At 35.1% G+C, this 25,071-nt stretch overlaps 1 pseudogene; it reads left to right on the top strand.

The window, feature by feature from the left end:
* The first annotated feature begins 706 nt into the window (after positions 1-706).
* Positions 707-12,793, top strand: LOC107846511 (annotated as a pseudogene).
* Positions 12,794-25,071: the final 12,278 nt, after the last annotated feature.

Here is a 25,071-nt window from a genome sequence, read left to right as displayed (position 1 = left end):
TCGCTGAGTAAAACGGCTATAACTTCCTCATCCGAAGTCGGATTTCAATGAAATTGGTATCGATGGAAAGATTATTCAATTGTCTACATGACAAAAAGTAGAAATTAGATAAATACAACATGGTTTAAACATCAATCATTTTAGAAGTCATATATATCCACTCAAAAGACGAATTTAGGCATAAGAAATGATCGGGGTATTACATGAGCTCTACTTTACTCTATTTTTCCTGTGTAATGCAGTTTGTATTACCTCTAGATTGTTCATCGTGCTTTAGCAGTTCCAAATATGTTTTCTTGTATATCCTTATGCTCGCAGTGTTGGGATGTCTTTTCAAACTTATTTTTTATTATATATATTGGATACTTGGTTATTGAAAACATGTGGTTCTTCATTTGTCTTCTCTATAGTTTGTGTACTAATAGTCTCATTCAAGAGTTGGGCATATTGATCTATTTTTAGTGAAATTTTTGTGGTTTTTTAACAATGAAGAAAAGGAGTCCAGGGTTATTATGACTTATTTTGTGTTTTCTCGTTATATGTTTAGGGTTCTGTTAGTTTTAATTAATCTGGTGTATTTTTCATCTGGGTTGGGATAATTTTTGGCATTAGCAGAGAGTATGATTTCATCTGACTATTTAGTTTTGTCAATATTGTAAAGCTACTATTTAGTCCAGGTTTATTAATACTTGAATGTTTGTATGATATGATAGAAAAGGAATTGATCCTTGTTGGTGCTACGGTTGTGGAAGATAAACTACAGAAGAAAGTATGTACTTTATGCTCCTCAAGAATCTAAACTACATTTTCTCAAACATAGTACCCAATTTTGACTATTTCACGTATGTACCATTTCATCAGGTTCCTCAGTGTATAGATAAACTGGCAAAAGCTGGTCTCAAGATCTGGTTTCTAACAGGTGATAAGATGGAAACAACCGTCAACATAGGGTCTGTCTCCAAGTCAAAGATATATGTATTACCATCTCAGTCATATTTGTTTATTCATTGGATTCAAGCCGGTAAATAATACTCCTGTTTTCGTGCAGGTACGCGTGTAGTCTACTTCGGCAAGGGATGAGAAAAAAAAGCATATCGACGACGAATGCAAACTTGGTTTAGTGTGAATCCTTTTCTTCTGTTTAGTTTTTATTGCTATGTTCTTTAATGACACAGGCCTTTGCTTTTGGGTTCTTTTCTGGGATTAAGACCCATTGCAGGGGGATTTCCCTAAAGTTGTCAAAGAGTATTTAGAGCGTGGGATTATGAAATGCATATCCATTAATCGTCTGGCACCCTTCTTGCAGGTATTGTGAATTAAACCTTACCTAAACACCCGCCCCTCCCCCTAATTTAATTGTGGTTTTGACACAACTAACATGAAGTATAAAGTCTTAGAATAACAACAACAACAACATACCCAGTATATTCCCATAAAGTAGAGTCTGAGGAGGGTAAGTGTATGCAGTCCATACCACTAACTCAAAGGTGAGATAGAGAGGTTGCTTCTGATAGATCCCCAGCTCAAGACAAAATTTTGTTAAAAAATAGTTTTTTCACATTATTGTTAATTATATTTGCTTGGTGAGGGTTAGAAATAGTCCGAGGTAGAGGGTACAAACCGATAGCTGAAAATACTTTTAAGAGAAGAATTTTATACAAGCGTAATGTCGCTCTTTTGGGGGTATAGCGGAAGATCAATTAGATGCTTTCTATAATCAAAGGCTTAGGTTTAACCAATGATTCTTTCACTAGCTCCTAATCAATATTTTTTCCTATTATTCAGTTTATTTATGTAGCTCTTTTGCGTGCATTGTGGGTTTTTCAATTTCTTGAACCATCAAGCCAAATGAGATAAAGATATTCTATTGATATTTTAAAGCCACTCCAATATCTAGTTGTTACAGAAAAGATTAAAACTTTTTGGTTGTTGTTTAGACTAATAACTTTTAGGAAAGATATACCAATAGAATATAACTTTTTGGAAATATATGCTTGCCTCGTAAAAACGTAAAATGTCTCCAAATTCACAGCTGGATCCGCTGATGGAACTTACCTTATCTGAGATTTTATGACCAGAGGCATTGTAAGAAAATTCAAGGACGATGATTGTGTTGCCTTATTTACAAGTGTTTGTTGGTCAAAGTATGGCCATCCCATACTTATCTCTGCTACTGATAAGTCCTTAACACTCTAGGATATTGTCAGAGGAGAGAAGATAACTCAGACCACTCTACAACAAACCCTTTTACAAGCTCGCTTACATCCCGGGTCCTCTACTCCATCTAGTTGCTTGGTGTGCTCCCTTTCATCTTCCCCTATGATTGTTGACTTGGACACAGAAAACGTGACTGTGCTCCCTGTCTTGCCTACTAAATGAGGAAATGGACTTGCTCCTTGTTCAAAAAATAAATTTTCAAATGGATCTGCCCCATTTACTCCTACTACAGCTTGCTTTAACAAGTACTGAGATTTGGTTTATTTTGGGAACTCCAAAGTGGAAATACTAATAATTAACCATAAAAGTGTTCATGTGCGTGGTATAGTTCTTGTTCAAGGCAGCGCTGTTATAAAGAATATGGTGTTTATCATAAATGGCCAGTATCTCTTAACAAATTCAAATGATCGTATAATAAGGATATATGAGAACCTTCTCCTGATTAAAAATGCACTTACGAAGCAACCAATGGCCTGAATGGCCTGAAGGGGTTGAGAAGTTGAAAGCAGTTGGGGCACAATGTTTAGCTCTATTTTGGGAATTTTAGGATTCTGTTACCTGAGTGAACTGGAAAGCTTCATGTTTTAGTGGTGATGGTGAGTGGGTTGTTGGTGGTTCTGCCATCAAAGAAGAGCACAAGATCTACATTTAAGATCGGGCAGGTCATCTTGTAAAAATCTTTGAAGGACCAAAGGAAGCAATAATAGATCTAGCTTGGTATCCCGTATGATACAAGTGCCAAGACAAAGCCTTTTACCCGAAGTCAAGCTAAGGAACTTCAACAATTTTAATCATTGTTTATGTACTTGAAGACGTGTGAGAGTGTGATGCATCCGACTAAGGGGGGTACTTGATGGTTTGTAAAGAAGAGCTTTGAAGAACTACTTTCTTACATCTCATGGGCACCTAAAAGGAGGGGTATTATGGACTTTTTGCACTCTTAAGTTACACTCAAGAAGCGCCTCTTTTGAGGCTTCATTAAGGGCATTATAGTCTTTTATTATGAAATAGTATAAACAGATATTTTAGCCACTATTTTCATTAGACTTTTTGATATTGAACATTACTCTTAACTTGTAGTTTTTAGTCTCTAGTTGGCAGCTTGAATCCGAAATTTGGACCTTAATACATTTGGAGTTGGTTTTTCACTTGTATTAGGTTATTTGGCAACAAAGGTGTGCTTGAACAAGTGTGAGTCCTTTGGGTCACCTAAGAGAGTGGTTGAGCTTCCATTAGTGAGGTGTGATTGAAGATTTGATACATCTTTTTTTGTTAATCACATAGTGGAAGTAAAGGTCTCTCTACTATCTTTATGTTTATGCAATTCTTCTTCTTCATCTCCTTCTAGTCTGTTGATTTTCCTTTGTTTACTTGATGATTTTTGCATTCTAGTGTCAATTTCGTGTGTTTGGTAGTCTATAACCTATCATTTGGTATCAGAGCCTTGTTTAGGGTTGTTTCAACATCCCTAAATCTTGGTTTTAGTGTTCTTATTAAGAAAATCTCCATAAAAAGAGTCAAAAAATCCGAAAATTTATAAAAATAAATGGTGTCTAGTCTTGTGTTGTTCTAGATCCGAGATTAGCATCCTAGATCTACACATTTTTACTTTGTTTTTAAGTTTCTTGCACTATATCCTTGCTCCCTAGTGCCTTGTGTGTCTAGATCTACTTTTAGAGTGAAGTTTGGCTGAGTTTGAGCTAAGATCCACCATGGCCATGGAGTTTGAAGCTTTTTGAGCTAGATCAGAATTTGGCATAGTGATTTAGGCGTGTTTTGTGGCTGATTTTTGGTTGGTTGAGTTTGTTTTAGCCTAAGGAACCTAGATCTACAAAAAAAAAATCAGATTTGGAGTTCATTTGCTTGTTGGTCAAACTTGGTCAACACTTGAATATTCATCTTGTTCATCCATCATCTTCATCTCTTAGTGAAGAAGAATATTCAAATGTGTTGTTTGATCCAAAAGAGGGAAGAAAGAGAGTGAAAAGTTGTTAGTCCAAAAGCATATTCAAAGAATATTCTATTATTCCAAAAGAAAGAGGGGACAAGGAGACAACAAAGTACACTTGCAAGTACAAGGGGGGGAACCATTGCATTTTCATTTCCATTTGAGACTTGAGAGGACCCTAATTTTCTTACTTACCCTTCCGAATCCGAAAAATCTTCTTCCCCAAGGTGTTATTTGGCCGAAATAAGGTTTTGGAAAATTGAAAATTTTGAAAAGTGACAACCAACCTCGTAGCAGCACATCATCACTTGTGATCAACCCAAATTCATCTCTAAAATTAGATTTCCTAGTTTCTAATTTTTTATTCTAGTTTCTTTTAAATTAATTCTATCACTAATTAGCAAACTAGTAAGTATCTACTAGGTTGGTAATTAGTCTAGAGTTCATTTATTTCGTGTCTTCGATTTTTACGAGTTTTTCTCATTTTTAAGTCATAGTATTTTGTTGGTTCAAGTCCGTGTATCACTTTATTTGAGTCATTTCAAACAAATATCTAGTCCGGACCAAAGCTTCTCACCTCTCAAGTAACTTACCAAGTATTTTCGATTCTCCAACACTTGTGAGGCCAAGTGTGAGGTGAGGTTGAGTGTGAGTGAAGTGAGGCTTTTAAACTGAGGCTTTTGAACTAACTTGTTTTCTCGTTTTGTTTTGTTTGTTGTTTTTTGCTCTTTTTAGGTACATTTGGCCATGGAAGCTGAGGGTTCTTCACCCCAACCCTTGGGAAATGATATTAAAGGGGGCTTGAAGGCTCACTTTGAGGCCTTTGCCCGGGATATGAAGGGTGAAATGGATACTATGAGAAGAGAATTGAAGAGTGATAATGATGCCTTGAGGAGTTAAATGGTGACTATGAAGGGTGAAATTTCCACTTTTAGTGGAAGACTTGATTGTGTTGAAAGTAGGAGGAACTCACGACCTTCTACTCCTAATCCCTACCATTCATCCTCTAGTGTCCAAGCCAATAACTCTTACGTGACTATAACACCCAAAATCCTCTACCTAATGCTTAACCCTCCAAGAGTTCCACAAAACCAGCCACTAAACCAATCCCAAACCTCTCCTGACCGGACCCTACAAAGCCTACTACATCACCAAATGAACCAATTCCAACAAGAGGGACTTGGAACTCAAACTCCACCACCAAATTCAAACCAAATACCTCCTTAAAATACCACTTACCAAATGTCAAATCCCATGGACCAAAGACCTTACCATCCGCCACCACAAGTTCAAGTACCACATAATCAAAGACCAAACCCACTTCCCCAAAGGCCTCAAATCCAAAACCCACCCATCCAAATTGAGGATTATGGTAGAGGAGAGCAAGAAGGCTATGAAGTTCCTCATGATAATTATTGGTTTGATGGGGGAGAGAGGGAAAGATATGAACAAAGAGGACCTTATGGTAGATTCCGAGGGCAAGATGCAGAGCATGGGCATGGTGATCAACCAAGAATCCGAGACATTGGCATTAATTCAATCAAGGTTGGCATTTTGATCTTCAAGGGAGAAAGTGATCCCGAGGTGTACTTAGCTTGGGAATCTTCTCGTGAAAAGTTCTTCCAAGTGAATAACTTAACCGAGAAGAAGAAAAGTTGTTATGCCATTGCACACTTTGAAGGATATGCCAACACTTGGTGGGATTACATTAAAAGGTTCGGGAATGTCTTGATTGGTGCCAACCACCTCTTTGGGAAGACTTGAAAAGACTAATGAGAGAGAGGTATATACTGAAACAATATAGACATGAGCTCCTTTTCAAGCTCTACAACTTGAGGCAAGGAAGCAAGAGTGTCATGGCGTACTATGATGAATTTCAGCAACTTATTTTGAAGCTTGATCATAGAGGTGAAGAAGTCATGCATGACATCATTTGTTTTAAAATGGGGTTGAAAAAGACATCTCTTCTCAAATGACTCTTATTAAGTTTGAAACCGTGGTTGAGGTCTTTCAAGAATCCTTGGAAATTGAAAAGGAAAACAAAGAAATGTACAAGCCAAGACCTCAAACACCCAATTCGGGTTGGGTCGATTCCAAAGGTACAAATTAGCAAGATTCAGTTTTAGGTAAAGAAAAGAAACCTTCAACTTTTGTCAAGCAATCCGGGGTCAAACAAGTTCCAAGATACCCCACAAAAACCAAAGGTAACAAACTTCCTACTCCTAATTCAAAAACTCTACAATGTTTTAAGTGTCAAGGATGGGGTTATCGGGCAAGTGAGTGTGCTACTCATAGAAATATGATCATAAGGGAAGGTAATTTGTATTACCTAAGTGAGGAAGTTGATCTTAAACCTAAGGTTGATGAGGTTGGTTTACAAGATGGAGAGCCTTGTGATGGTGAACCCGAGGCCACTTGTGATGATTGTGAGAAAGAAGACACTTGGCCACAAGATAGAGAGTGTCAAGTTCCTAATTATGTTGATAAAAGGGCTAGGGTGAGTAAAGCACTTGAATATCGGAGCCAAAGATAGAATTTTTTCCACACTAAGTGCTTGATTAAGGAAGGGGTGTGTACTATGGTGATTAACAGTGGAAGTTGCACAAACGTCGCTAGTTCTACAATGGTCGACTTCTTGAAACTCCCCACCACCCCTCATGCTAATCCATACAAACTACAATGGCTCAATGAATGTGGTGAGTTAAAAGTGACACGACAATGCATATCAAGTTCATGGTAGGAAACTACCGAGATGAAGTTTGTTGTGATGTCATTCCGATGCAAGCGTGTCATTTGCTACTTGGTAGACCTTGGAAATATGACAAATCTACCAAGCATGATGGAAGGTTAAACACGTATTCACTTGTGCATGGTGGGAGAAGTTCACATTACACCCACTTTTACCCTCCCAAGTGAATGAGTTGCATCAAAAGTTAAGAGAGTTGAAAAAAAAGGGAAGCAAAAGGCAAGAACCCGAAAAGAGGAAAAAAGGGGAGGTTTCGGGTTCTACCTCTTCTAATGGGGGAGTTGCTGATTCTAAGGCTCAAAAGGGTCAAGGACCCATGGGTATGTTGGCTAGGAGGAAGGATTTTTTCAAGGATCAATACATGAACACTCCTATGCTCCTCCTAGCTCATGCTCTTAATACTAATTTTTCTTCTTATTATTCTTCTTTTTCTTCTTTTTCTTCTTCTTTTCCCCCTTCTATTTCACTTGTTTTTCAGGAGTTTGATGATGTATTTCCTCAAGAATTGCCGCAAGGGTTTCCCCCAATGCGGGGAATTGAGTACCAAATTGATCTGGTACCAGGTTCACAACTTCCAAACAAACCGTCTTATAAGAGCAATCCTACGGACACTAAGAAGCTTGAAAGACAAGTTGAGGAGCTTCTTAACAAAGTCTACATCAAAGAAAGCTTAAGTCTGTGCATCATCCCAATGCTTTTGGTACCAAAGAAAGACAGAATTAGGCGCATGTGCGTTGATTGTAGAGCCATCAACAAAATCATTTTAAGGTATTGTCATTCTATCTCTAGGCTAGATGATATGTTAGATGAGTTCCATGGTGATTGTGTATTTTCTAAAGTCGATCTTAGGAGTGGCTACCACCAGATTTGTATGCAACCCGGTGATGAGTGGAAGACCATATTAAAGACCAAATTTGGTCTATATGAGTGACCGATCATGACCTTTGGCCTTACAAATGCTCCTAGCACCTTTATGAGGCTAATGAATCATGTGATGAAGCCTTATATTAGAAAGTTTATGGTTGTCTACTTTGATGATGTGTTGGTATATAGTAAGTCTATTGATAAACATGTAAATTATTTGAGATGTTTGTTTGATGTGCTTCAAAGGGAGAAGTTTTATGCCAACATGGAGAAGTGTTCTTTTGGAGTTGATAAAATGGTCTACTTGGGTTTTGTTGCGAGTACAAGGGGTGTTGAAGTGGACGAATCTAAGATAAACTCTATATGAACTTGGCCGACCCCTAAGACTATTGGAGAAATCCAAAGTTTTCATGGGTTGGTGATCTTTTATAGGAGGTTTTTCTAGGGTTTTAGCTCCATAGCAGCCCCCTTAACCAAAGTTTTTAGAAAGGACCAACCCTTTAAGTGGGGTAAAGAGCAAGCTAAGACCTTTGAGGCCTCAAAAGCTTTGCTTATTTCGGCTCCCTTGTTGCAATTGCCCAATTTTGATAAGACATTTGAGGTTGAATGTGATGCAAGTAAGGTTGGTATCTATTTTGATGCAAGAAGACAAGCCCATTGCTTATTTTAGTGAAAAGCTCAAAGTGGCAACTCTTAATTATTAAACTTATGATTTGGAGTTGTATGCCCTTGTTAGAGCCTTGGGTAATTGGCAACATTATTTATGGCCTAAGGAGTTTGTGATACGAATGGATCATGAATTGTTGAAACACCTTAAGAGCCAAGACAAGTTTAATAGGTTCCATGCTAAGTGGATTGAATTCATCGAGACTTTCCCCTATGTAATCCGTTACAAAAGGGGGAAGGCAAATATGGCATCCGATGCGTTGTCTAGAAAGCATGTGCTTATTGCTACTTTTTCTTTAAAGTTGATGGGATTTGAGAGCTTGCGGATGTTTTATCCCGAGGATCCTATCTTTGCTTCTATTTATAGGGAATATGAAGAGTGGGGAAGGGACCGATGGCTCGAAGAGAATGACAATTCCTCCTACTCTCGATTTGATGGTTATTTGCTCAAAGGGAGGATATTATGTGCTCCTTCTAGTTCATGGAGGGAATTATTTGTGAGGGAGGCACATGATGGTGGCCTCATGGGGCATTTTAGGGTTGATAAAACCCTCGGTATCTTAGAGGAGCAATTCTATTGGCTAAAATGGACAAAGATGTTACTAAGATTTATGGCCAATGTATGGATTGTCGGAGTGCGAAATCTCACCTCCTATCTCAAGGATTGTACACCCCACTTCCCACTCCTCTTATCCCTTGGATAGATATCTCCATGGACTTTATTTTGGGGCTGCCAAGGACTAGAAAGGGTCGAGATAGCATTTTTATTGTCGTTGATAGATTCTCCAAAATGGCTCACTTTATTCCATGTGCCAAAATTGAGGATGCCCCTAGTGTAGCGTCTTTATTTGTTGAACATATTGTAAAGCTTCATGGTATCCCACAGACTATAGTGAGTGATAGGGACTCAAAGTTCCTAAGTCTTTTTTGGAAGTCCATGTGGGGTAGGCTTAGTACGAAGTTGCTTTTCTCAACCTTTTTCCACCCACAAACTGATGGACAAATGGAAGTAGTAAATAGGACCTTGGGTTCTTTGCTACGGACTATGGTTAAAGGTAAAATGACTTCATGGGAGGACCACCTACCTTTGGTAGAATTTGTATACAATAGGGTGGTTCACTCAAGTACGGGAATGACTCCCTTTGAGTGTGTCTATGGAATGAACCCCCTTACCCCTTTGGATTTAACTCCTTTACCTAGTGAGCTTGTGAATAACTTAGATGACAACAAAAGAGCCGAGGTAATGAGGAAAATGCATGATAAAGTACGGCTAAAGCTTGAAAAGAAGAACTAAGAGGTTGCAAGAAGGGTGAACAAGGGTCGAAGAAGGCTTGTGCTGGAACCCAGAGATTGGGTATGGGTACACTGCAGTTTTTGAATCAAAGGAAGGCCAATATTATGCCTTACGGAGATGGACCCTTCTAAGTGCTTAAAAGGATCAACGACAATGCCTACCAAATTGATCTACCCTCGGATTATCAAGTACATTCCACTTTCAATATTTGTGATCTTTCACCCATAGACATTCTTGATGTTGATAAATTCGCAAGTTTGAGGACAAACTCTCTTCAAGATGGAAAGGATGATACAAGTGACAATCCAAGGCCTTTCACCCAAAGTCAAGCTAAGGAACTTCAATAATTTCAATCATTGTTTATGCACTTGAAGGCGTGTGAGAGTGTGATGCATCTGACTAAGGGAGGGTACTTGATGGTTTGTGAAGAAGAGCTTTGAAGAACTACTTTCTTACATCTCATGGGCACCTAAAAAGAGGGATATTGTGGAATTTTTGCACTCTTAAGTTATACTCAAGAGGTGCATCTTTTGAGGCTTCATTAAAGGCATTAGAGTCTTTTATTATGTAATAGTATAAATAGATATTTTAGCCTCTATTTTCATTAGACTTTTGATGATATTGGACATTATTCTTAACTTTTAGTTTTTAGTATCTAGTTGGTAGGTTGAATCTGAAATTTGGACCTTAATACATTTGGAGTTGGTTTTTCACTTGTATTGGGTTATTTGGCAAAAAAGGTGTGTTTGAGGAAGTGTGAGTCCTTTGGGTCACCTAAGAGAGTGGTTTCATCTTCCATTAGTGAGGTGTGATTGAAGAATTGAAATATCTTCTTTTTTTTAATCACATAGTGGAAGTAAGGGTCTCTCCACTATCTTTATGTTTATACAATTCTTCTCTATCTCCTTCTAGTGTGTTGATTTTCCCTTTGTTTACTTGCTAATTTTTGTATTCTAATGTCAATTTCGTGTGTTTAGTAGTCTATAGGCTATCACCGTACACCCTATTGTTGTTTTTATTTTGCTATCTAGGTTTGTCTATATTTGGGCGAAAAACTACACCGAGAATTAGAGTGCATTTGATCCCGATTTTAAAGAGCTTAAAGAAAATAAGGAGTATATTGAAAGGGCAGATAAGGTGAGGGTATTGTTTGTTGAACTTGTTGAAATCAAAAGAAGTATAGATAGGACATTCTTCCTACTTTTCTTTTTCTCTTTTTGATATAAACATGCTCCTGTAGTTTAAAGAATCAGGTGTCAATGAGGATGAAGATGTTGATATCATTGGTGTTGAGAAAGATTCAACTTTCAGTGATTTTGATATGTCGGGATTGCCTGCTGATCCAATTCCTGATGCTCCAGAGCAGCAGGACAAGTGTGTTGGTAGTAGTTCAAAGCTAGGAGAAAGCAACCAGTCTGGATCCCCTAGTTCAGATGAGGATGGTCAAAATGGGCAAGTGAATCATGAGTTAAGTCCATTTGAAGGTGGTAAAACATTTTCGATTATTATTATTTTCTTGAAATAAGGGTAACTATATTTCCGATTTTATTTTAAATGAATCAAACTATTCCAAATTCCGTGATTCCAAATTCTATAACCTTGGTGAGTGTAAAGATTCATATCCTTGGTGAGTGTAACGATTCATATCCTTGGTGAGTGTAAACTCCATCTTATGTTATGTGAAAGAAAATGTTTATAAAATCTATATCTAGTTGACAAACCTATAATGGCAACTTTCTAAGGTTATTAGTGTTTAATGTTAATTTCAAATTACAAAATTTGTGTCATAACTTTTTCTTGGATGTCAATCAACTATGCCTCGATCTCAGTCTCAAGAAATTTTTCTTGGATGGCAAAATTAATATTGTTGTATTACGGTATTCTTGAAATTTATATTTATTTAAGCTTTTCTTATGTTCTATTTTATTTGTTCTTTTAGGGAGTACTGTATCCTTCCCTATAGTGGTTTTCTATATGTCTTATTGTGCATGTTTGTTGTGTGTGCAAAATATTGTCCTCAAATATTACACTAATAACAAATTTAACTCAATAGGTTATTTTCCATAGGAGCAATATTTGGTTTGCTTGTAATACCTGGACTGCCTAATAGGTTATATTCTATAAGAGGGAGAACTGAAGATGTCTGTTCTAGAAAACATATGCACCAAACTTGATTTTATTTTGTGCAGATACATGGATATCCATCATTCAACTTTAATAAAACTATAAGAATGAACAAGGAATTTTGGCTTCACATATAGCCAAAATTTCCCATTGTTGACAGACCCTTCCTACTATCTGTCTGGAGAAACTCTAAGATAAGCTATCAAATCCTATCATGCTATTTAAATATGTGAAGTTACTCTTACCGATCTATTGTAAACCACCTTCTTATTCTCTGATATGTTAGGGAAGTCACTCTGTATACTGAAGCAGAACTTTATGAGTTCAATTTGCATAGTAGTTGAGGAATCACTTTAGAATATCCTAATAGGTATCATTATCTGTATTTTGTGACAACTAAAAGAAGTCAAAAAACTAAGTTGACCTTACAACGAAAGGAGAGTAAAATTTATGCTGATGTCTGAGCCAGATAAAGTAAATAAAATTCCTTTGAGACATAAAATATAATGAAATGACCAACTTTATTTCTCTATTGCATCTCTATTTCAGAGGAAAAATCTTTGTTTCTCATCATTTCCTCTGCGAGTTTGTAGACTAAAATACTCTATAGTCTTATGAAGCTGTTGATAGTATACTTTTTATTGTACCTTTGTGGAGTGTACAGATAGTATATCCCATACATTTGTTCCATTCTTTGTATCATGCACCAATTCTAAAACTAAATTACAAAGTTGTCTTCTATTTTAGTTAAGACTTCTGCATGAATCTCGATAATTAGCTAACTCATTGTTAATCTTCTATGTTATTTAGTTATTATTTTAATGCAACCATTGATAATTCTATTGTAGAGGATGCAGGCACAATGAAAAGGAAATGAAAGCCTTCAGAGAAGGTACTGGAATTGCAAGCTGAGAAGGTTAAGATGGCGATTTGAACTGAAAGTCAAGGACTTAAACAATAGAAACAGGAGTTACTTGATTTTTTTTTGCTATGTATTCAAATCTGATGAAAAAATTGATATCATACTTAGCTCAATCGTGATGGTAACTATGTTTTTTGTGAAACAAATATTGAAACTAATATCATGGGATGCTAACTTAGTTTTTTGGTCTCTAATTATATCATATTTTTGTGTTGAGATTCTCGATAACAATTTGATATAAATTGATAAAATTTATTATTTTGTGATATATATTAGCCTCATTTGTGGTCAATTAGAGACTAGAAATATCGTTCGTCTTTAAAGATTGATCTAGGACTAGAATATTTCTTGTCTTTAAAAGTTGATCTACGATCAGGATTTTGCTCGTCCTTAAAATTTGATCTAGGAAAAGAATTTTGCTCGTTTTTAAAAGATAATTTAGGATCAGGTAGTTAGTCTATTTGAGACGAGATATATCGTCGCTAAAAGATAATTATGACCAAGTAGTTAGTCTATTTGGGACGAGATATATCGTCGCTAAAATATAATTATGACCAGGTAGTTAGTCTATTTGGGACGAGATATACCATCACTAAAAGATGATTAAGATCAGGTAGTTAGTTTATTTAGGACAAGATAGATCGTCGCAAAAGAATAATTAGGACAAGGTAGTTAGTGTAATACCCCAAAAAATCAAAACCAATATTAGCACCACGTTTCAAAATCATGCATAGTACATCATGGTTCTTTTATAGTTTTATGAGAAATTTACATGTATATTAAGTCTTCAAATAACTCCCAGCTATCAGATGAATCAAAACATTCCTTACCGATTGAATTCTTGGGAAGGATATTGCGATAGTCAACTTTGAATGATCATATATATCGTTATACTACGAATTTTTGAGCTCATGACCTACCAAAAGATAGATAATTGAATTATCTTTCCAACATACGAATTTTGGCTAAATTCGATATCAGATCAAGGAGTTATGTCTATTTTACTCTGGCATGTTAGGCTGCGAAACTGAGTGACGACATTCATGATAAGCTGTCACGCCCGTGACGGCCTATCACCAATGTCGTCAGCCTTGGGCAGATTTTAACCCCCAGTGACGACATTTTGTGACAATCCGTCAGGTCCATGACGGCCTATCACCAATGTCGTCAACCTTAACCAGAAAACTAAGATTTCACCTTTTTGTGACGATAATTCGTGACGACCTATCACCAGTATGACGACTTGTCACGAATGTCATCAGCTATTTTTTTCCAATAATTGAGGGACATTTTTGCAAGGGTATTTTGCTCTTTTCCTTCACTTCCCATGACTTATAACCCTCAAGGAGCATATTATCTTTCATTATCTTTAGTTAAACATCTCAAAAAGCTCTCTCATAAACTCTCAACCACAAGATTAGAATTTTCTTTCAAGATCATCTCCTCAAGAACAAAAACATTCTCTCCCAAAGGGGTTAAACCCTAGTCAAGAAAAATCAAGAACAAGCCTAAGGATTTCTTCAAGAACCTTCAAGAAATATTAGATTTCTTTCAAGATCAAGCTTTAAGGTATGCGTAGTGTTCATCCATGGATCCCTTTCATCCATGAAGCTCAAGTATCCTGTTTTAAATTATAAATTGTGATTTTCATATTGTGTTATGGCTATAATCATGTTGATGATTGTTGTTTGGATTCAAGGTTGTATCTTGATGCGTTTTTCATAAAGCATGTGAGTAGGTTAGTTGAAACCTATGAATTTTGGATGGATTAAGATTGTCAAATTGATTAGTACACCTATGCCCAAAGTTGTGCATATAAGGTGTTTGATAAAATACCAAGAATAATAGAATCCATATTTTTATGACTTAATGGTGCTTAAATGACAAGCCCATATTCTATTCTTTATGATTCCACATGAACTCCGCGTTATTATTGTGTGTTATTGTTGTGATATGGAATGAGCATGATATTGAAGCAATGTGAGTATATACATGTTGTACGCATCTCCTTCCATGTATAAAATATTGAGAACCAAGCGTAGTATGAAATCCCCTACTTATGATATTGTGAATTGTGGACTCTATTCATATGATTAAGTCAGACATGTTTGTCAGTTTCCTTCCATCGAGTCCTGGGGGTACTTGTGCCCGAAATAATATAGTTATATGCCTAGTGCCATGTTATGTTATCACGATACTCTCAGTCAAGCCATGGTCTATAGAATTCAGTTAGTTATGTGACTCAGGAAAACTCAGAAATCTCAGCAGTCTCAGTAGTTCAGTAACCTCACTACTCAGTAATCTCAGTGATCTCAGTAACAACAGTATTCCTAGTGATCTTAGTAATTTCAGTACTCTCAGTAAGTCCTCAAAACTCAGTATGTTCCTTCAGTCAAGGGAACTCAATAAACTTAGTTTAGCTCCGCTAAATAATACCACTAGTATCAGTTCAATTAATCAGTATCAGTTCAGTTATTCAATTTAGGTCAGTTATCCAGTTCAGTGTCTTTCATATGGAAGTAGAATTTAGTACCGAGTGAGCCTAGGTATGGGGACTCAACCGCTAGAAAGGATGGAGATCCTTAGAAGCAATCCCTAATTTCCATAACTACGTAGCTAGCATAGGTATAAGATATCATCCGTTAGATAGGATTGGCATACTCAGGGTCACCCGTTAGCACATTTATATGTATAGGACTGATCCCAGGAGTCACCCGCTAGATTAGGACTGACTCCACATCAGTTGTCTTTACTAGTGGAGCGGTACTGATACCCTTCCAGTTAGGCCAGAGATTGGACCCCAGTCAACTTAGCATGAGGCATGTCGATTAGATGAATACATCCCAAAGTTTCAGTTACAGATTCAGGACTGTTAGATACAGTCAACTCAGTTCAGTAGTATAGATTCAGTACTGTTAGAGACAGTGAATCCTTATCATTATAAATAACTTCAAGATTACCCATTAGACAGGAATGATCTCAACTATAGTTAATTAGTATCAGATTTAAAGATCACCTGCTAGATAGGACTGATCACAAATTTAGTTACTCCATATAGAACGGAACTCAAATAGTTCCATCAGAACTCAGACTATTAAATAAAGTTTCTCAGTTATATCGGTCTTGTCGATCATCATAGTTATATCAGTTATGTCAGTTGCCATATCTTATGTTATCAGTACTCAGTTTTAGGACTGTTAGACACAGTCAATCAGACCAGTTCTTTATAATTCAAACTGTCAAAAATAGACATTCATCTATTCAGTATCTCAGTATCAATAAAGTCAGGTCATCAGTATTCAGACTCAGTAGTCAGTATCACCACGAGTTCATTTATAGTTGCTTATGCATGTATGTATTCTAACATTCATATTAGTCAGCATTGTTCATGCATATAACCCTTTCCATTTAGCCTACCTCACTCGTATACTCAGTATATTTAGACGTACTGACGCATTTGTGCTATGGTGCTTTCTCTTATGTTACACCATAGGTTCAAAGGCACGTCTTCCAGATTAGTAGTAGTATTTTAGTCGCAGAGTTACAGTGAGTCCTCATCCATTCGAGGACGATAGTATTTTATTTCAGTTCAGTTTTGCTAGACGGAGTTAGTTGGAGACATGTTCTTTCAACTCCTTACTCAGATAGTATTTAGAGGCTTTCAGATTTAGTTCAGATTTGATTCAGCTTTAGTTTTTTTTGGGTATTTGCCACCCATATGGATATTACGTTTGTCAGATATTTTATTCAGTTGAACCTTATGGCCTATTATTCATATTTTTCCATATTATTACGCCATATATTGCAATGTACAGGTACAAATATCAGTCATGGGTTAGATTGTGATCCTTCGGGGTTATAAGCACCGTGTAGTATTTCGGTTTAGAAAATCAGGGTGTTACAAACTTGGTATCAGAGCCAGGTTCATTAGAGTTCTAGGAAGTCTGAAAGCCGCATATAGTAGAGTCTTGTACATGTGTGTGTTGTGCACCACACTTATGTATAGGAGGCTATGAGATATTTTAGGAATAGTTGCTTTTCTTTCAATATTCATGTCATGTCAGTGAGCATAATCTCAAGTCACTCTCAATCTAATCCATTTCTACCTTTCTTCTACAAAATATGCCTCCTAAAAGAAGAAACGGGAATCAGTCAGCCCCTCAGCCCGAAGACCCTTTGGGTGATCATGTTTCTTATACAGAGTTTAAAACCGCATTCACCACTCTTGCTCAGTCAGTTTCTACCCAGAATGAACGACCAACTATTGTCTCGGCCAATCCAATGTCCAATTCAGCTGCAGCTAGAATTTGGGACTTTACCCGAATGAATTCTCTTTCTTTCATGGGGTCTAAGTCAGATGAGGACCCACAGGAATTCTTAGATCAGATTTAGAAAGTGATAGATATTATGGGGGTGACTACTGTGGAAAGTACTGAGTTAGCTGCATATCAGTTGCATGATGTGGCTCATACTTGGTACAAATAGTGAAAGTCAGAAAAGTTAGATGATACAGGTTCTATAAAGTGGGAGGAGTTTGCCTCTGCTTTCCTTGATAGATTTTTCCCGCTAGATCTTAGAGAAGCTAAGGTGCTAGAGTTTATCAACCTCAGGAAGGGCAGTATGATAGTGAAAGAGTATTCTCTTAGGTTTACTCAATTATTCAGATATGCCCCTCATGTGGTTGCAGACAGTAGAGCCAAGATGAGTAAGTTCATGTTAGGGGTGAACGATAGCGTGGTAAACGAGTACAAATCTGCCATGTTGAATAGTGATATGACTTTAGCCAGACTTATGACTCATGCTCAGCAGATAGAGGAGCAAAAGATTAGAATGTGAGAGATACAGAGTAAGAGAGCAAGGACAGGTAGTTTCAGCTTTGCTCAGCCTAAGTGGTAACCGTTCTCAGCATAGTCAGAAGTTTTCAGCCCCAGCTCTATCCTCAGCTAGTACACCAGCACCTAAGTCCAGAAATGATCGTTATGATGGAGCGCCAGGCTCTGAGGCCCAGGGTAGTGAGAATAGAAGTCTTACCTATCCGTTTTACGAAGAGTGTGGTAAGAATCACCTAGGTGCATGTAGGGCAGGTACTGATGTATGCTTTGGGTTTGGCAAGCCAGGCCACAGGATGCGAGAGTGTAGAGTTCTAGCACAGAGGGGTAAAGAGTTGCGTCAGCAAGGCACTAAGAGTTGTTAGCGTCAGAATAGACTTTATGCACTCCAAACCCGTCATGATCCGGAAAGTTTCCCTGACCTAGATTCGGATACGTTACCAGTCTTTCATGTTCATGGTATGCATTATTAGATCTCTTTCTCTGATTTGGACATATGTTTCTTTATATATATATATTCTCTTTCTCTTCAGTTTTAGGTATTTTAGCAATATCTTTTTTAATCACACCCCGGGAGAATAATAACAGTCCTTTTTTTAATTTTCTGCGGACTTTTCAAATCCCTAGGAATTTACAAATTAATCCATCGTTATTGATAAAACACTGAGAGAATAATCATATACTGGGGGTATGTTTATAAGTAATTTACTAATTTTACAAGACCAGAAAACTGGCGGTAAACCACCGGCAATCTAGATCTTATAATATTAAAGACACATCTACTAATAATTAAATATGTACTAATAAGTAATGAATTTTACAAGATTGAAAAACTAGCGGTAAACCGCCGGCGATCCAGATCTTATAATATTAAAAACACAACTGAAATAAAATATGAACTTGATTAATTCAAACATAATTTACAAACTTGGGAGAAAAATACAAAGATCTATTTAACGACTACTTACATGTCTTAAGGAAGAAGTGAGTTTTTCCTTTCAGGAGTCCCCTGAAAATTTGACAGCTACCGAAAATGAAGAACTAAGAAACTAATATAGACTTTTTACTCTTTTTTTTTTCTTTTTGAAATTGAACTAACTTATAAACTTTGGAAACTAGGAACTTTATGAAAAACTAAGAACTTTCTCACTCTTGATTTTTTCTCTCTAGCTACATATGTTTAAGTCTTCCAAAGGGGGGTATTTATAGGCATTTGTGGACTTCAAATATACTTTATGTATTTCAAATCCTTTTATATTTGATAAGACTTTAGCAAGATTTTTGGCAACTTGGGTGGTACCCACGATCACATGGCTATGTCTTTACTATATCCGTCTATTTATTTATCTGTTACATCATTGCATACGTCTGTAATTTTGTCTTTCGTAGTATCATCATTGCTTACGTATCCAGATTGAGTAATGCTTCTGAATCAAACTCTATTCCTAAATCTTCATCAGCATTTAAGTTTTGTGCAAATTGGTCCATGGCTGAGTTGTAGTCTCGTTCATACTCTTCACTGTCTCTGTCTGATAGTCTCAGTCCTGTTCCTGTTCGGGGTGATCTTTTCTTTTCTCTTGAAATTAAGAAAATTCTGGGTCTTGGTCTGACAGTTCTGGATTCATTGCTATTTCTTAGGGCAGTTGTTCTACTAACAATTTTTTTATAGAGTTTACTACCATTTTTTCTATATTTCTTTTTTCATTTTTATTTTTTCTCAAGAAGAAACCTTTTTTAGTCTGAGAAGGACTTCTTTCGTCTGTGGTCTGAGTACCTGTGTTCTTGAAACTGGCTGGGAGTATTCTCCCTACACTTTTTAGCAAAGTGTCAGCCATCAGCAGATTTGATAAGTCTTTACCAGCTATCGTTTAAGCTGGACTAGCTGTATCATTACCCGATACAGTAGGTCTTTCTACATTTGTTGGGGAATGCACACCCATTAACGGATTTGATAAGTCTTTACCAGCTACCGTTTGAGCTGGACTAGCTGTATCTTTACTCGATAAGTGGGTTTTTCCATTTTTGAAAAAGATGAAGAATTCGTTAGAATTTTTTGAGTCTCATAAATTGGTTGAGTCTGTTGTGAAAGTTCAAAATGAAGAACTTTTATACGGTCTTGTAAAATACTTATATGTTCTAACATTTGTCCTTTTTCATTTACAAGGTTATCATTATCTTGTCTTAAAACCTAGTTGGCGTGATTTAGTCTTTTAAAAGCTTCAGTCATAGAGGAACAATGATCACAAAATACAATGTTGTCTGTGTCTTTTTTAATATTATATTGAGGAATTTTTTGCGTTTTTGGTCTTAAAGCAGGGGTAATAAAATAATTTAGCCCTAAATTTATACGGCATGATCTAAAGCCTCTGTTAAAACATCAAAGCCTTTATAGAGAGGGGTTGCATAGTCTTTTACAGAATTCATTACCTTTGTCCATGTCTGAAATACTCTCTGTGTCTTTCCCCTAAAAACAACATAAAATTTAAATCTGTTAGTGCTATTTTTCTCAGTAAAACAATAACTTAGAGCATTGAGGACTGAAATAAAATATCTATTGTCTTTTCGTGTCTTGTTTTAGGAGATCTATAAATTGTCGACTCTGTTGTTTGTCCACCCTTATATCTGGTTTCAATTTGAAAGTCAGATTGGATGGCTCATAACTGGCGAGATTATGAGGTCCGAAGATCAGTCTTTCTAATTTTAGATGTTCCAACATTGTTAGTGGTCTGTAACGAGTGTTGCTTAGTAATTTGTTTAAGTAGTCTTGAGAAGAGGAGGCTTCCGCCTTTCCTTTGTCTTTGCCTATATACATACTGAAACAAAAATTGTTAGTTATCTTCTTTTATTAGTCTACTTAGCTGATCTGCTAGGTTATTATCTTTACCTTTACATGGACTTAGAATCGACATAACATATTATAATAGAAGGATAAGTTATTTAAAGAAATGGTGTGACCTAGTAGATATTTCTTTAGAATAAAATTAAGTAAAAATATATATGAAAACGCACTCTTTTGCGAGACAGATACAAGGAGAATATAATCAATTATATAAAGAAATAAGACTAAGAAACGAAATTTTGGAAAAAGAACAAATATTAATAAATCAAATAGAAATATTAGAAGTTATAGAATTATCAGAAGCTACTATAATCTCAGACCTTATAACATTAGTAAACTGTGTAGACCGTATAAATTTGTTTAGTGTAAATTAGAAAGTCTTAGATATTGTATAGACTACAGAAATTATAGAATAAAGACCATTAGAAATCACTGTATTAGCAAAATACCTTTAGGATAAAAAAGTAGTAGTGTAAAAATTAATAATTTAAAGAAATTAGAATATTTAGATCTAACAATCCAATCTGAAAAGAAATACAGACGTTTAAAAGACAGTTCTCTTATTAAGTGTAATTTTAACAACGGAGAACATATATTACATGGAGATAATCCACAACTAAATACTATTACAGACTTTATAATAAACCTAGGAGAAAAAGTTCAAAAAGAAAAAACAAAAATAGTAAAAACTCTAGAGATATTAGAAGACCTGCAAAACAAACAAAAGAATTTGTTAAGTAAAATAGAATTAAATTTTAATTTCCTAAAGAACCAACAAGCAGAATTAGACAAAAAATTCAAAGTTTTAATTAATAAAGCAAGGGTAACCTAGAAAATCCTGAAATAAAGCTAGTATTACAAAAAGTACGAAAAGAAATTAACCAAATAAGACATATAATAGTTTCATGAATGATATACTATAAGATAAACTTTAGTTAGCAATGTTACAAAAGGCTGCACAAATTCAACCAAATTCCGAAGGATCATCAAATCATCAACTCCAAGAAAAAGCAGACTCTTATAATCATAAAATAAAATAATATTATAATTTTATTACTATTAGAACTTAATAAAAACATAAAAAAAGAAAAACAAAGAAACAGTCAAGATAAAACTATAGACAAATTAATAGAACAACTAAAAAAGATAAAAATAACCCCTTAAAAAGAATTAAAAAAAGCTAAAATAACTAAACCAAAACTATGGACTTTTTTCAGCATCCCCAAACAGATCAAGACCAAGTTTTACTCGAGAAAGATTAACAACAAACATGTTATCAAGAATCATAAATAGACCCAAAATGAATTCAAGACAACAGCTAGAAGAAATAAACGTAGACAAAGATATATAATTTTTTCAACAAAATAAATTAAAATTATCAAGTGTTAAGACTTTATACAATGAAGGAATATTTTCAATGACACAATTATATAAACATTATAAGAAAGAACAATTATGCGTAATTGAAAATGATAGTGCTAGTGTAAATTTAATAAATCCAGAATCTTTAAGACAAATTGAAAAATCAAACATGAGCCTCATGCATATGGGACTCATAGTAGTAGGATTAAAAGGCCTAACTAGAAAAAATCTAGGAACTAAGGTATTAGTTACAATATATGATAATAGATGGTTAGACTTGAAAAGATCCATAATAGAAATAACAGAAGTAGACATGTCGACAAATGGAGGACTTTTTATTGTAGTCCAAATTATATGATAAATTTTTTTGAATTCGAAAAATATATAAAGATAGGTATTCAGACTAACGGATACGAAGAAATGAATAATAGAAATAATTTATTAATATGTGTAGGATTTATAGGAAAACTTGCCACTAATAGTAGTATAAAATTTAATCTAAAGATGGATGATGTAGTAGGTATAATAGGAATTAAAGGAATTAAATTAATAAAGCCTTTAAAGATAAATCCAGAAGAACATGCAGGATTAGAATGGAATTTAAAAAATTTCAGTAAGAAAAAAATATTAAAATCCACAGATCATTTAATGTATATTAATAAGAAAGGAGACAACTCAGTAAGATTTCAAATTATACATATACAAATGAAAGAGAAACTGAGGAAGAGATTGAAGAATGTGAGAACACTAATTTTATGAATATAGAAATAATAGAAGAAGATGGTTTTGAAGCAAATAAGGCCATAATGAAAGAAGAAGTCCTATACGAAATAAATAGCAATAGCGTATTTAAATGCACAAGTTGTAAATTAGGGAACTTAAAACTTGAAGAAATGAAAGAACATTTTATAAAATGTGAATTAAGAACAGATAATTATGGTTATACACGTAAAAGAGAACAAAAAGGTGAAGACTTAGAATCAATTTATAGTATAGACGAAAGTATAAAAGAATTTATGAAAAGTGCAGCAAGCACTGCAAGCCCTTTCTAGAGAACAACTGGTATGCAAAGAGTACCAGTAACAACACAAAGTTTACCAAAATATAGAGTATTCAGAACAAATCCAGACATTCAGGCAAAACAATACATAAAACCTAAAGGGAGAAGAATGTTAATAGAAGAACCCATTAGATTACAAGAAGATGGTAATAAAGGAAAAATTCTAAATTTACCAGGACCCTCGGGCATGAAATAATATAAGACATGGAAAAATATAGTTATAGCAGACTACATACAATATATACAGGGTAATCAAGAACCAGATACTGAAATTATGTATAGATATTTCACTACGAAAAATTATTCACTTTGCAGGGGTTATATTTACATATTGTGGAGGTTGAAAACCCCCGCAATTTGATATTACGACAATTTTCAAAACCCCCACAATTATGAGCATCGCAATTATTTTACAGCAGTTTGTTATATACCGCCGCAATCACATAGCGGCGGTTAATTAACGGTGGTTTTGACCCCCACAATATGTAAACTAAAACCAGTATATTTTTTTATTATATACCACCGCAATCACATAGTGGCGGTTAATTAATGACATTTTTGATCCCACAATATGTAAACTAAAACCAGTATATTTTAAAAATTGTAGGGGTCAAAACCCCCCCACAATTCACTTGATATTTTTAAAAAAAGAAAGATTACACTGTTCATGATCAATATTTAAATTTAAATTTTATTTAATAGATTTCATATATATCATTCACTATTGGACCAAAAAAAATACATCTTAATAACAAAAAAAATCAAAATATATTAGACCATAAAAACGTACCACAAAAATATTGTCATTAGTCTTAAAAACTAATTTAAACATAAAATACTGCTCCAACAGTGATTCAATAACATTGTCATAATTACTAATACGATTACAAATTTCAATGATCATCACTAGAATAACTATCACCAGATGATCTGATCTTCCATTTACGTTATGCAGCAAATAAGGTTCATCCAATGTCACCTGCAGTACACCATGGAGAAAATCTTAGCACAAAACCTTAAGTCTAATATATGAGTAGATCCACAACAGTATATTGCATTTTGAAATTTGTAAGGACATCAAAGTAGCACGGGGTAGCATTTCTATAATTCCTTTCCTCTGTGCGTGCAATTACAAAAATAGATAATACAATGCGAGGTGGATGTAAAAATTGTGTAGATGCAAAGTGAGAGATTAACCTTTGTAGGTGAGACCCTTTTTGTTTTCCTCAGTGTTGAATGTGGAATATCTACAGAAGGCATTACCCATGGGTAATTTTTGAAATGCACATACATTTTCTACTTTAGGTGTCAATTTTTCCTACAAGAAAATAAGCAGTCACATTCAATTTTCAGGTGAACATAAAAGAGGAATTCATTCATTGAAGACAAAGGTAATTCACGGTAAGTATTCAACTACAAAAAATTAATTTGGCTAATAATATAAATCCAAAAATGAGATTAAAGGAGTAGATATACTTTGTTTTCTTGTTTTTTTCTATGGATCTATAATACGCATGTTTGGAGTAATTTTCTCAAACATCTCATGCGCACTATGCATACTTCGCTTAATAACACTCCAACAATTAGATAAAATCCACAACTCCCTAACTTCAAAAATTTTCATATGCTTTCAAGTAGGACAAATTTTCGCTTAATAACCTCATGTGCAATGGGGCAGTTATACTATCTAGAAGAAAGCAATAAGAAGTCTGAAAAAGAAATAGAGAAAACACTTTCTTTAGAGATTGAGGAATTGTCTTTTATTTGGGAGCGATTGGTCTACAAAAGTTTTATCAGGTTATATGTGCTTCTACGAGGATAAAAAATTTTCTCTAATCACTTGTGGCATCAAATGCTCACTTTTTCTCACGATAATGATTCTAATGAAATGTATATGCCTCTCAATAATAACTGCACAGAATCTCAAAAAGGTAAGAGTAGATAGATGATTGTTTTTTTCGTTGAGCCATAAAAACTTGTCCAGAAGATTTCATCTACGTTCTAACTATGAAAACAAATGAATACAATAAGATACTTCAAAAGGATCCTCTAAAGCCCATGAAAAAATATCTAAAGAAAGTGAAATAGACATCCATAACAGTCAATGAGCCACCGAGAAAATCCATTGGAACAGCCAACATGTTATTTTCTACCTCAGCTAAGCAGTCAATGAACACACATCAACAAAAGAAATATAGTA

The sequence above is a fragment of the Capsicum annuum genome, chromosome 11, assembly GCF_002878395.1.
Source record: "Capsicum annuum cultivar UCD-10X-F1 chromosome 11, UCD10Xv1.1, whole genome shotgun sequence".
NCBI lineage: Eukaryota > Viridiplantae > Streptophyta > Magnoliopsida > Solanales > Solanaceae > Capsicum > Capsicum annuum.
Note: the sequence above shows the minus strand (reverse complement) of the source record. Positions and strands in the feature narration are given on the sequence as shown.